Consider the following 15,129-nt stretch of genomic DNA (forward strand, 5'->3'; position numbering starts at 1 on the left):
TCTTCTCATGATTAACATGGTTATAATGAAGGGACCCTTCAATTATTGGAAGTCGTGTCAAATTTGGCTAAGGAAAGCAAATTGAACTTGTGCATTTTATGTGAATCAATTCTTTTAAATCTTCTCATCAAAAAAAAAAACACTCTTAAGGCTTATTTGAAAAGATATGGATCTGTCAACTTTTTCATAAGGGTGGCACAGGCTTTCCTCTCAAGTCTTGCTGGTCTGTTAGGGAGTCAAATTGCATTCTGACATATGGCTTGGATTTCAACTCACAATCACCAATATCTTCAAGCGGTAACTCTTGCTCTGATGGTCCTAAATTGTTTGGGGCATCATATAACTCTTCACGTTCCATTTGTGATTTAGTAACTATAAGAACCAATACAAATAATGAACACAAATAAAAAATATGCAAAAATTTTACCAATATTAGGCTCCAAATTGAAACAACAAAGAAAAAAAAAAAAACAAGCGTAACTCAATTCTATAATAAATAAGACTTCAAACATAATGTCCAAGTCACCAATACCCAAGAACATCTGATCAATAGTATCTAAAGTATTTGGATAAATAGAAAATATTAGGGAAAAAGGAGGGGTGAGGGGATTAAGCTAATTCAGAAAGTAGGACTTACTAACTTAGCACAGCTATAAGAATTCTAGCTTGTCCCATAAGAATTACTTCCATAAATGAATGTGTGATCTGATTTTCTATAACTCAGTTGCCAGCTTCTTTTTTTAAATTTAAAAGGGTTAATTTTTAAATGTGTCATATGATTTTCTTCTATAAATGAATGTAAAAAAATTCCATCCTAAAAATCCACAAACAGTTGACTGAAGTAGTACTTGCTCACAGAAATAAAAGGTATACCTTTAATGCGCAATGCTCACAGAAATAGTGCTTGCACTTGGTTACAACAGCATCGACAAAAGGTTGCCTGCAAATGAAATAGAGCACTCACAAACCAAAAAAGAAACAGAAACAAAGCACTCCTAACATAAAAGAAAGGGGAAAAAAACAGAGCACTCACAACAGTTCGGCTTCACATAGAACGCATTCAAGACCATTTAGTTCGGCTTCACATAGAGTCAGAACTTCTAAATGCATTTACATAGAGCACATAGAGTTAGACCAGAAAAAAAAGAAAAAAAGAAAAAAAAAACAAAGCACTCACAACAGAAAAGAAAGGAAAAATAGAAACAGACTACTCACAAATAGAAACAGTTCAGCTTGGTTTTTTTTTTTTTTTTTTTTTTTTTTGCTGGCAACCTGTGGAGGTGGAACAATGGTAGAATAGCAATGGAGGAGGAGATAGAGAGAGAGAAACGCAAGTTTAGAAAATAGAGAGAGAGAGAGACTAACGTAGAGTGTGAGAGAGAGAGTCAGTCGTGTATTTTTTTTTTTTGGGTTTAGAGATAGGTTTAGCAGGTAATAAATGAGGGTAATTAATGAGATGTATAAAAATATTTGTAATAATTAGGGCATTTTTTTAACCGTTGGATCTACTTAAATCCAATGGTTTAAAAAAGGTGTGACTCTTTAGAGTTACACTAGGTGTAACTTGAACCTATCTCATTAATAAATATGTAAAATTTTCTTTACTTCTTTATGTTTATTAAGTTGGTTATGTTTTTTCTTTCTTTGCTTCTTCTTCGTGTTTATCAGTTCATCAGGTTGGTTTGTTTTGCAATTTTTACAGATTTAATATTAAGGTCTGCTCCAAGTCCTACAACTGGGCCCTAGGTATGACTTTTCTTCTCTGTTTTTGTCATTAAATTAATAAATATACAATATGATAAATTAATAAATATGTAATATGATAAACTGTAGCTACAGGTACTGCATTTCTTTATACTAAGATTCAGAACCCCTTAAAAGTTAAAACACAGTTGCAATCTAATATGTTTTCATTGATTCTTTTAAGTAAGGTTAAACATCTAATGGAAATTGAATAGTTTTTTATGTTTGATTTTTTAATATTATTTTCGTAATTAGGATATATTGAAATAGATTCTCAATACTTAAGAAATGCTTAAAGGATATAGTTTACTTGAACATATATGTTTTTTTTTTATGGGCACCAAATGCCATACTGAAACAAATAATTGTTTGTTTTCAAAACAATTGTTTGCTTTCAAAAAAGAAAAAAGAAAAAAAAACTATTGTGTACTGCACATTACATAATGGATTTATTCAATTTCTAAGTGTAAGAGTCTATTAGTTTGTAATGCTACATGTTTTATTTAATTATCATGTTCACAGTATTCACCAACTAGTTCTTTAATATTGATGTACTAAATATGCTAATAGTATAATGTTTAAATTTGATGGTGGCGCTGTAGGCTGTTGAAGTGATAACCATAGTGAATTCACAATATTTATCAGCTAGTTCTTTAAAGAAAAATGTTAGCACCACAATTTATTGCAAAAATTTTGCCACAATTTATCAAATGGCAAGTTGTAAGTGGTAGAAAAAACTTGTGAGCCAACACTACCACAACTCACAACTTGTGTGAGTTGTGGCAAAAATTGGACAATAAGTTGTGTTTCTAACATTGCTCTTTCTTTAATACTAATATACTCAATATGCTATTAGAATAATATTTAAATTTGATGTAGTTCAATAGGCTGTTGAAGTGACAAATAAAGAGAATTCATAGGCTAAAAAGACATGCATTTAACTATATCCGTATATCTTCATTAAAACTGCAAACCACTTCCATTAGAGTATTTCAATAATTTCCTCTGTGGCCAAAATGTACCAAGGGATGAGGGAAGTAGTTTAATTTTTTATATCTTTTTTTTGGGGGGGGGGGAGGGAGGGAACAAATAAAAAACACAGATCACTCGAAAAAAGTGGATTAGTTTTATTCTTTGACTCCTGAGATCTAAATGTAACCACTTCCTATGTCATTCATCTCTCACAAAATTTCCATCTTTTTTAGTATGAGTGTGTAGAACTAATGGAGAATTACTTTGAGTTTCTTGTCAATTTCTCCATTTATAGATAAAAATATGGTATAGAATCTAATTTTATATTATTTCTTGCTTTTTCAAACATATCTAACTCATGTTATAATTGATTTCACTTTTTTTGTGGCATACTATGAACAATAAATAACTTAAATTGTATTTTGAATTGTGTATTGTACATTGTAGGGAAAACACTAATTCTCTCTCTATCTCTTGTTGACTTTTACATTAGTATATATATATATATATATATATTTTTTTTTTATTTCAAGTTAAAATGTCGCATGCCTTGGGTTACTGATGATATTGAGGGGAGATACATTTCATTGCAAGCTTGGTTGTATATCTTCTTGAAAAATGTATTATTATTTGATTCGTATTTGAGACACTAGATTTAAATTTAAATTATGTATATGATATTGAACTTGGGTATTGTTTTTCCTTATTAGTAGTTATTGATTGAGCAATTGTTATGCTTCTATGAGTATCTGTGATGTGTGGAATTGTAGTTTATTATTTCTTATTATGTGCATAGGATTGTGCTTTGTTATTTCCCAACAGGTACCCATCTAAAATTTAGAATGTAAATTTTAAAGGAAAAAAAATGTAAAATATTATTAGCGACGACAATGTCATGGCTAATATTTTATCATATCATTAGTGACGACAAAAAATATCATCGCTAATATGCAATTTTTAGTGATGACATGTTTGTGGTCACTTATATATCATTATTAGTGACGACAGCAAGCGTTGTCGCTAGTAATGACATATTAGCGACAACAAAAAATGTCGTCGTTAATAATAATCTACTAGTGACAACAAAAGAGTTCGTCACTACTAATGAGCTAGCAGCGAAGACATTTCGTCTTGGATTCTCGAGTTATTTATGATGACAATTGTCATTATTAGCAACGACTTTGTCGTCGTTAATAGTATTGTATTTGCGACGACTTTAATATTGTCACTAAAAAGCTTTTTTGTTACCATTTTCGTTTAACGAAAGTGAGCGACGACATTTTTCGTCACCAATATAATTAGCGACGATATCTAAATCATTAGTGACGACTATATGCCGTCACTAAAGATCAAATTTCTTGTAGTGTTGTAGCCAACACTTTTTTCGGGTTGTAGCACTGTAATGGTATGAAATTTTACCATCTGAATTAGTTATTGCACCAATAAACTTGTAGCTTAATGAAACTTTTCCCATTGCAGGGAGAAAGGTTTTATAGCTTGCTCGATGTACATGTGTTTAGAACTAGACTTGGGATCTATGTTTCAGTCTTCTAGTTGTAATTTTTAACAAATTTCCATTCAAGTGTCAAGACACAAGAAATCAAAACTCGTAAAGGGGATTTTAAAATCCAGCATGCTGTAAAATTTAAGATATTCCAAGATTTTGAATTCCCACAAACAGAAATTATGTGTCACTTATTATAATAGTATAAAACTTGAGTTGTTGAATTATTAACTTTGCTTTATCCAAGGATATTGTAACAATGGAACTATTAGTTTCAATTGTTAATAAAGCTAGAAGAATATATATATGTGTGTATATATATATATATATATATATATAATGGGTGTATTGCATGGCATGATGTGTTTGGGAGTTATTGGTAGTATACTAGTTAGCCAACACTTTTTTCGGGTTGTAGCACTGTAATGGTATGAAATTTTACCATCTGAATTAGTTATTGCACCAATAAACTTGTAGCTTAATGAAACTTTTCCCATTGCAGGGAGAAAGGTTTTATAGCTTGCTCGATGTACATGTGTTTAGAACTAGACTTGGGATCTATGTTTCAGTCTTCTAGTTGTAATTTTTAACAAATTTCCATTCAAGTGTCAAGACACAAGAAATCAAAACTCGTAAAGGGGATTTTAAAATCCAGCATGCTGTAAAATTTAAGATATTCCAAGATTTTGAATTCCCACAAACAGAAATTATGTGTCACTTATTATAATAGTATAAAACTTGAGTTGTTGAATTATTAACTTTGCTTTATCCAAGGATATTGTAACAATGGAACTATTAGTTTCAATTGTTAATAAAGCTAGAAGAATATATATATGTGTGTATATATATATATATATATATATAATGGGTGTATTGCATGGCATGATGTGTTTGGGAGTTATTGGTAGTATACTAGTATGCTTGTGCATGGACCAGTTAAAATTTATATATAAAGTACATAAAATATTTCATAAATATCATTAAAATTGACAAATAAAATAGTTAATAAAGTAAAAAAAAAAAATACATTAAGGAACAAAGTTTCTCTCTAAGTTAGTTTGGAGAGATACTCTACAAGCTTCTCATATATCTCTATATTGAGTGTAAATTTTGAAAATCTAACCGTTAGATTGCATGTTCTTATTATATTCTTTATTTACGTAAAATTTCAAAAAGATCAAAGATCAATTGCTATCTCATCAAACAAATGATAAATTTTCAAATTTTTATAATCTAAAATTGTGTATAAAAAAATAAGTTTATTAATCGAATAGTAAATAATATCCAATTTGAATGAAATTTGATATGCATGTTAAGAACTTAAGGAACATGAAATTCAATGGTTAGATTTTCAAAATTCACAAAAAAAAAAAGATATATATAAAAAATTTGAAAAATTCCTCTCTAAACTAATTTGGAGAGAAATTTTGTTCTACATTAAGTTATATACTGAAAGTTTATTTTGTCAGACTGAATTTTTGTTAAAATTAAAATTGTAGTAGATTATTGAAATAATATAAAATAAATATAAATTTTTACAGCATATATCAATGATGAGAAATCTATAAATATAATAAAATTTCACAAAATTTTTGTAATATTCATATTTTATTTTATTTTAAACTCTGAAAATATTGTAATAATTTGTTATATCCGCGTAACAACTCTTCAATTAATTAATTAAGCTTGTATGACTCTAGGGCCATAGGCTTTTCTTCTTCCGGCTTGATTGGGAAGTGGGTAGCACACTAGCACTGCATGCGCACTGACCTTGACGTTACCCAATGATGTATTCACCTAACACATGTTGCCACTTGCAAAGCATTTAGTGAAGTCCAATTATAACTTCACAAGGGGTTCTCGTGAATACTATTATAATTTAATAATATTAGTACTAGTTCATTGAAGTCATTAACTATACTAATAAAAGTAATAGTGCATAAAAAAACAAAATTGACAATATTTTTAATGCTTGTTGGTGTGATAAGCTTATACTAGTTTTTACTTAAATTTATTATTAATATTACTTTTTTATTAATTACTAAAAATCTATCATATTAATAGATATCAAATTTTTTGTCAATTTTGTGTTTAGAAACTCTCTCCTACTAATAATCTCTTGTATTTCCTTAGCAGAAACCACATGCCCATAAATGGTTCTAAAACTAAAATTGCAACTGTTCCTTAAAAAAAAAATTGCAATTGGCCAACCACATATTTTATTGAATAAAATGAATTGAAAGCCTCTAAAAAGTTTTATAATTTAATTAACACTTTCGAATAATTTTAATAAAATGGTACAAGTTTTGAACCTTATAATTCCAAATTATCAAATTATCAAAAAAAAAAAGAAAAAAGAAAAAGGAGTCCAGCTAATTATATTTTGCAGAAGGGGTCACAAAATGGGATTCCCATTAAAAGTGGCAATTCTACTGCCACATACGTACGCAGAGTCACGGACCCAAAAAAAAAAAAAAACCGGGAAGAGGAAAAAAAAAAAATGGAATAAACAAAGTGACAAAAAATAATTAATGAAAAGTTTCATCATGTAGTGTGAGTGTACATGTGTGGAACATGCCAACTTGTAGAAGGTTCAGTCAAACAAAAATTAGGGTGAAAACTAAGGAGAAAAAACAAAGAGACCAAATACAAAAAGTCAATTAAAACTCCAAAAATTGTATGGAGAAAACTTTTTTACATGTGGAAAAAAGAAAAAGAAAAAGGAAGGAGACTAAAGAAATTCCATTGATGATGTCATCAGTATTGCGTCATATTATAGTTGCAAATGACGCATGAATAGATTCGGATCTCAACTATAAGTTGGTAAAATTTATCGAAATACCCACCCTTTTGACTTGGTCTGCTTTGCCCCTCTATGGAAAATTAACTTACGAGACAATGATATCTTTTTTTTATTATGAGATATTTTCTTCCTTTAAACTTTGGAAAATTTAGATTTGAATTTCATATAATAATTATATTGTAAATAATTAGGTACCACGGAGTTGTAAAATGTAACAGTTTGAAAGGTAAAAATGTTAGTTGAAAGAATTAACAGAAAAAAAAAAATTAAGAGCTTTTAATCTCACCTAATTATACTTTATACCAATAATGTTATAGAAATAATAAATTTATTTATTTATTTATTTTTACGTTTTTGAGGTGATAAATTTTAATTAGTTTAACATACTTTCAAATGGGATAAGGGAATTGACATAATTTTGAGGGTACATGAATCATACCCTTCGTTTTAATAAAATTGGAATTAATTATTTTACAATGATAAAGAAATGGTAAATATTGTAGACTTTTTCCTGTGAGCTAGCATAAAAAAAATAGGGTAGAAGCTAGAAGTAGATGGTCATTTGGTCATTTCCGAATAGCAAGAAAACGAATATGCTCATGATGGTAATTGGTACACCATGACGGTGACCTTATATAATTGAAGGTCTCTCCAACTTGTAGCGCAGAAGCAACCTAGAAATTGCATTCTACACACTATTTCTGTGTCCTTTTGGCTTTTGCAGCGTCTTACAGACATCACATGGAGGGTGCAAGCAAGAAGAGAAAAATTTGCCATGATAATCCTGAGGAAGAAGAAGATGATGATGATGAACAAAAGATAGAGAAGTTTTTTGCTCTTATCAAGAATATTCGAGAGGCTCGCTTCCGCTTGATGAATGGCTCAGATGTAATGGAAGGAGTAGAGAGCAAGAGGAAGAAGAAGAAAGTTGAGGAAGAGAACAAGCAAGTTGAAGTTTGGAAGCCCTCGTTTGAACGTGAAGATTTCATGGAAGATGAAGCTCAGTTGAAAACCGTAGTGGGTTCTTCTCCAAGACAAGAAGGAAGTAAGAAAGAAGAGGATAAAGAAGAATTAGACTTAGGGCTTTCACTTTAGTGTTAAAACTTACAACAATTGTAGAAGAGTTGTGAGGAATCCTAGTGTCCATGCTAATGTAGTATGCTTAATTTGCTGTATGTATCATGGTAAGAAGTTTCAAGCTTTGCTGTGCTAGCTTCTTAGCTTTTTTTTAATGTAACATGTAGTAGTTACTGACAATCTATTATCTGTGTTTGCTGACAAGGATTTAAGGTCTGTGAAATCCTTCTTATTTTGTAAGTATTTGTGCCCTATATATAGCAATTAAATCCTTTTATCTTCATCTTCTTCTTTTTTCTTCTACTTACTAAAATACGCGTTTGACACTTTCTTTGAATTATTTTTATTTTAACCACTTACATTTCAAAAATCTTATTTTTTCCATTCATATTTGGTTCTATTTTCATATTGGTTTTGTCACTCATTTTCATTAGTAGTATGACCGTTAGATATCATTTATGTTTAATTATTTTATAAAATACTAGCATTAAAATACTCTAGAACGCAGAAATTTCATCGTTGTGGAAAAAAAAAAAAACTATATATGAACTGTTGGATTACCGGTGGAAGAAAAAATCTAGTATTACAAACTTTTGTATAACTTGTTTGCCATAACAGTGACGAGATAGAATGTGGGTGGTAAAGAAAAATTGGTGGGTTTATGTATAAATAATAGACAATTATTCACAGTTTGATAAATATTAAAGTTGTGATAAAAAATTGTGAAATAATTTATGGTTTTAAAACTACTCTTTACTAAAATAGATAACTAGACTAATATGAAAACAAAATCAAATATAAAGGGCTAACCGTTGAAGTAGTTGGCTGTACGTATCAAAGTAAGAAGTTTCAAGCCTAGCTGTGCTAATTTCTCAGCCCTTTTATTAATGTACCATGTACTCGTGTAGTAGTTGTTGACAATCTATGTTCGCTAACAAGGAATTAAGGTCTTTGAAATCCTTCTTATTTTCTAAGAATTTTTACTTTATTAGTAACAATTAAGTCTTTTCTTCTTTTTTGACACCTAAGTTTTGGGTTATTTTCATTTTGGTTATACATATATATATATATATATATTTAAATTTTAGCTATCTATGTTTGGTTCTGTTTCATATTAATCATGCCGCTCATTTTTATTAATAATTTGACCGTCAAGTGTTGTTCATGCTTAACTATTTTATGAAATACTAACTCTAAAATGTTGTAGAATTAATGCATAAATTTCATTGTTGTAGGTAGAAAAATATAATATAAACAGTGAGATTATTAATGAGAATGGATAGCAAGACCAATACGAAACAAAATTAAACATGAAAGGCCAAAATGAAACAATCTCAAACATTAAGAGCAAAAAGTAGACTTTAGTCTTATATATATATATATATATGGTGTAATTTTAAATAATGTTACACCATCCAATTTTTTTAACTAGATGTGAATTTTGATAAATTCACTGTTGGATTACATTATCCTTGTATATTCTCCATACTTACAAAATTTAAAGATGATCAAAGATCAATAGCCATATCATCATTCAATATTTTTTAATTAGATGTGAATTTTGATAAATCCTCTGTTTGATTACATTATCTTCATATATTCTTTAAACTTACAAAATTTAAAGATGATCACAGATCAATAGCCATGTTATTGCACGGAATCAATTTTTCAAGGGCGATTGACATTTTAACATATGTTTATAGCCTTTTTTTTTTTCAAAGTTGAAGATTACGATTCACAAAAAGCACTTGTACTTAAAGATATAATCTTTTTTTTTTTGGAAAACTACTTAAAGATATAATCTAAGAACGCGTAATAGGGGTCCCAATTAATTTATACGGTCGAAAAAGGAATGGCGCGGAGGTGGAAAGAAAGCTTCCCTTAATTTCCATGCCTAGGAATTAGATTTGGGTGTCTTTTTTTACTTTGATTCGAGTTTCTGGTAGCTTTCCTCCCAAGACTTTTAATTAAATGTAATTTATCTTTTGGCAATTACCTCATTGAAGTTGAATGTGGAGTATCATGACTATCACACGAATATTATTATATTCCTCGTTGTTGAATATCTTCCTCTACTAGAGTTTAAATTGATGCGCGCGACTTAGAAAATATATCACCAAAGTCTTAGCGAGAATTTATTCACTTCCATTAGAGACGATTTTCATTTTCCCTCGCCTCACAGGAGATGTGGATCTCTGTGTGGGACCTCTGGTGGAGTCACACCTCCTATAAGAGAAAAAAGACTCCTCTGATAAGAATGAATAATTTCTCTAGGGTTTTACGTGCCAACTCAAAATTAAATCCTGAATAAATCTTCAATCTTTGTTCATTGAAAATAAAAATGATTAGCGGTTCTAAATTGGGCTTTCTTAGAGAAGCCGCGTGAAAAGCAACATTAGAAAAAGGATGATTATAATAATTGAAAGAAAGTTTTCTTTTGTTATTATATAGAGTAGTTCATAAGAGTACAATTTGCGGCTATGTTTGTGGTGTGATATGATGAAATACACTAAAACTAGCTTTTTAACTTGAAATAAGATGTGAAGGTCGGAGGTATTCGACTTTTGACCTTCTTTATAACCATTATTTACAATTACACCATAAAAAGACACTCAAGATTTGTTAAGAACTGTAATTGCTGTGTATAGTAACTAACTAACTTAACTAACTATAGTTAGATATCATCTAAACCAAAGTTCTTTTGCATCTTATTTAATTTACAAAAAGAGCTCATCTCTTGTCCAGTGTAATATGTTTTGTCGGCATTAAGAAATCAGAGAAATCTTATGTGAATTGATTTTGATTCGGTTGCCTTAAGCTTTATAGCACTAGCATTGCAAAAAGACATAAGCATCAGCTTATGCAAAAAGGCACAAGTACTAAATTTTATCCTACCGATCTAAAATATAACTCACATCAGCTTATGCATTCGGTTGCCTTAAGCCCCTTATAGCACTCGCATCAGCTTGTGCACAAATGCATAGGGGCTAAATTTTGTCTAAACAATCTAAAAAAAATTGCCCACATCAGCAGATGCATCAATTGTATAAAATAAATTTTAAAGCACTTGAATTTGTGCTTGATTAAGAGAAAAAGTTCCACATTTTAGCTACCTGGTAAGTTTAAAATTCACACACATTAAGTCATGCAAAGTTGTGTAAAAATACATGATTGCTATAGTAACTGTGTAAAGAAAAAGAAATAATTAATAAATTCAAGAAAAATTAATATTTTAATGAAATGTAACGTAAAATAGACAATCTGATGTAGAGTGTTTGGAAAAGTAAGTATGTAAGTAAAGTAAAAAAAATAGGTTCTTATTTTAAAATTGACAGGAATTTTTTGCATGAGTTGTGCATTTTAGTTTTTTATTCTTTCTTGGTGTTTCTCAAAGATGAAGGAAGAAAATGAACGATAGTTGTAATGCATGAAGAGAGAGAAAATTAAAAAATAATAGTTTTTAATTTTTATATTTTTTTTGGATAAAATAGAGTTTAGAATAAATAATTTGACATGAAAAGTGGTTAGCTAGAATTTTTTTTTTTAAAAAAAAATGTTAAAATAGACAGGAAGTATTGCACGGGCTTAACATGAACATTGTTAGCATAAACGATTGCCACAACAACTATCTCTAGAAAATTTATTATGTTGCTAAGGAACTGGTGGGCGATATTATTTGTACCTAATCCTTCACTACCTTTGGGCAAATTTATCAGTTTCACTCTTTCATCCATTATTTTGTCACTAATATTCAACGACCTTCACTTTCATCAGAAATGCAGAGGAGATATTTGAGGGGGCGTACGTTGAAGAAATTTCTCATGGATGACAGACAAAGTAATGGAAATGAGGTCTTTGTATGAAGCGAGCAAAAACCCCACAATCACAAGAAACATGGACGTCGTAATAGAGACGGCATAAATATTTGTACACTAGGTAATAAATGATATATAGAGGCAAGACATAACCATAACCTCAGTACTCGGAAATCTGATCTAGTTCAATGTAATGTTAGATCATGAGCAAAACTCCAAAAAGCATTTTAAGCATTTCCTTTAATTTGTGAGCGGTGCAGAAAACATGGTAGCGTATGATTTGTTACTCGCCAGACACTCCTGTGTTGCAGATTAATTACGGGAATGGACACACCAAACTTCCTCCAACCCAACCTCACATAATTAATCTATATACTCGATGTAAATTAGTGAAAATGTTTTATTTATTTATTTAATTTATTTTTTTAACTTTAAAGAGATAATAGGTTATCTTAGTGGTCAAGGGATGCGTGATGATGAGTTGCAAACCCAAACATCTTAGTTTCGAATCGTAGAGGCGACTCATGTATTTGGGATTTTTGGTGAGATTCAATGTCATTAAAAGAAAAAAAAAAATCTTTTTACATTCCTACATTATTAAAAAAAAAAAAAAAAAATTCTTTTCGTCCATATTTTCGCCAATAAACTTTTGGTAAAAAAATAATTTAGACATGAAAAATGAACTTTTTAGAATTAAGGGTAAAAAAAAGAAATTTATGCAAACTTTAGGGACTTCAACAATATTTTAACCTACATGTTGTAAGCATTTATTAATGTTATACAACTTTTTTTTTTTTTTGAGAATAAAAAATGGGAGATTTTATGGTTATATTACGCCCCTGGGTAGAGCACACAGACTTAGCGATGCGATGCCCACCAACGGACTCCTGCAGGCAGCGGGACTCGAACCTAGGTGTGGTGCACGAAGCGTTCGAACCTTACCCTCTCAGCCAAGCCCCCGTTGGCTAATGTTAGACAAGTTAATATCTTTCTATTGGATGAAGTTTTGGATAAATCGATCATTGAATTATATTTTCTTCTTATATCCTTCAGGTTTGGAAATTTTTTAAATGGTTAGTGATCAGTTGCTATCTCTTCCATAAAGTGTTAGGTTCTAAAGATTTAGGATTTTATGTATTTAGAACTCTAATTTGTATTGTTGGCAAACCATGATCAAAATAGGTTGTTTAGTCTTGTTTAGGCTTGCTCAAAGTTGGTTCTTTCATGTAAAGTTGGAATCAAGAGGCTGCAGATGCATTGGTGCATTTCGGCCTGGCTCGATCGATCGAAAGAAAGACTCGATCGATCGAATCTCGGACAGAATGTTTTTCTGCTGAATTTTCCAGCTCAGCCCTAACTCATTAAACGTTTTGGGTTTTCTGTTTTTACCCTAGGCATATAAAGAAAAACCCTAGCCACGTTTTTAGAGTTGCTCCAGTTGTATTGTTACTCATACTTTTGCTGTTTTGTGTAAATCTCTTGTGAGATCTAGAGGAGTTTTCCTTTACACAAAACTTAGGGTTTTCAAGGTAGAGATTACTTCAACATCTTGATGATCAACTCGGTTGCTACCATTGAAGCTTAAAAAATATCAAGCGTGGGTGTTTGTAGTTGATTGGAGATTTGAAGAAAGAAGGAATCCGTGGATTCGGAACTTGCACGTGGTCATGTCAGTAAGTTCAACTGGTGGGTAGCATTAAGAAGTCAAGCGGGGAGCTTATAAGTCCTTTTGTATGAACTTCGATTCTTTCGCATAGTGGATTCAGGTTTACCTTAAGGATAGCTAGGTCAAATCCTCCCCAGGTTTTTACCGCGTGGTTTCCTGGGTGATCATATCATTGTGTCTTTTATATTTCCGCTGCTTTATACTTTTCATATGATTGTATGTTTGTGATAACCTAGAATTGCTTAAATTGACTAAGTTAATCACTTGGCTAATTAACTAGGTTAATCTGATTGTTTTAAGGGGTTTAAAACTGTTCATAAAGTATTCAAATGTAAAGTTTTTGTATTTTAAAATCATATTTAAAAAAATTATGAATCAAATAGTAAATAATGGAACATTATAGAATATTTTGGAAATATAATAAATGTGTACACACTCCTCTCACATGAACAACATGGATCTCACCATAAAGATACTTACTAGAATCCACTATTATGTGAAAGAATAGAGTAAAATATATATATATATATATATATTCATATCCTCTAAAATCTTTTTATATAGATATTCCCCACAAATGGACCTCCTCCACACCAACTAGAACTTCAACACTCAAAGCAACTCCTAAAAGATTTGCATAACAGCAAATTCACTAGAAATGATATATGTGGTTTCAAACAAATCCCACACTCGTTCTTTGGGATCACAAGATGAGTAGTTGTGTAGTACACAAGCAATTTTAGTTAGGCATAAGAGCGGAAGGGATCAATGTGCGGATCTGTATATCTATGGTATAGAGCCCTTCCTTTTTGCCAAAAATTCGTACAACATTTGATTTATTTAGGTGCACAAAGTAAGGTAAATGACTAGTAGGAATTTCTCTTTTATCAAAACTCATATTAATAAGTGTGGGGATAAATGAGTTGAGTAGGAGTATTGGGCTGTGGGCTATGCCTGAGGATGTAGGGTAGCCCAAGGAGGGTTGAACAGTAAGATAAGCTTGTCGGGCAAAGGGACGAGGGTAAGGACAAGTAATGACAAACACAGGTTGTCTCTTGAGGATCCAAACTTTCTTGAGAAACGTTGTGGGAGATTAGAGCCTGTTTGCCTAGAGAATACCGTGCAAGAGGGTACCATGCTTCTAAAGATAAGTTTCAGATAAAAGAGTCCACAGTGAACCAGGAAATATTTAAGAAGAAGGCTACTTCCACTGCATTAAATGTTCTGCACCAAACCAATTGGCCACATTTATGTGGAAATGATGCTTGAATAGTGATATTAAGCCTTACAGTTACACACAAAAGTTCTAGGAGGGCTTTGATGGGACAAGCATCCAGAAGATCACTTATACAATCAACAAATGGAAGGCTGGGATTGAAAAGGAATTGGACTATATAAAGAAAAGAACCCCCGTGAGAAATAGGGGGGAATCACTAAGAAAAAAAAAACAAAATAGAGAGGATAACTTGTACTTAAAGAAACTTGAGAGAATATAAGATCACTTCATCCTTGGACTTGACCAAGGAGTGTTATTTCCTTCAAACTGTGT

The 15,129-nt window shown here is 30.9% G+C and overlaps 1 long non-coding RNA gene across 1 annotated transcript; it reads right to left on the reverse strand.

Moving 5' to 3' along the window:
- Window positions 1-20: 20 nt before the first annotated feature.
- Window positions 21-1,100, reverse strand: LOC136062060 (uncharacterized). Its single transcript, XR_010623885.1, has 3 exons — window positions 1,034-1,100; window positions 874-940; window positions 21-372 (listed from the first exon to the last, which is right to left on the reverse strand). It is a non-coding gene; the product is annotated as an uncharacterized LOC136062060 (long non-coding RNA).
- Between the last annotated feature and the right edge of the window lie 14,029 nt (window positions 1,101-15,129).

This window comes from Quercus suber, unplaced genomic scaffold (genome assembly GCF_002906115.3).
Source record: "Quercus suber isolate HL8 unplaced genomic scaffold, Cork oak 2.0 scaffold_18, whole genome shotgun sequence".
Classification (NCBI taxonomy): Eukaryota; Viridiplantae; Streptophyta; class Magnoliopsida; order Fagales; family Fagaceae; genus Quercus; species Quercus suber.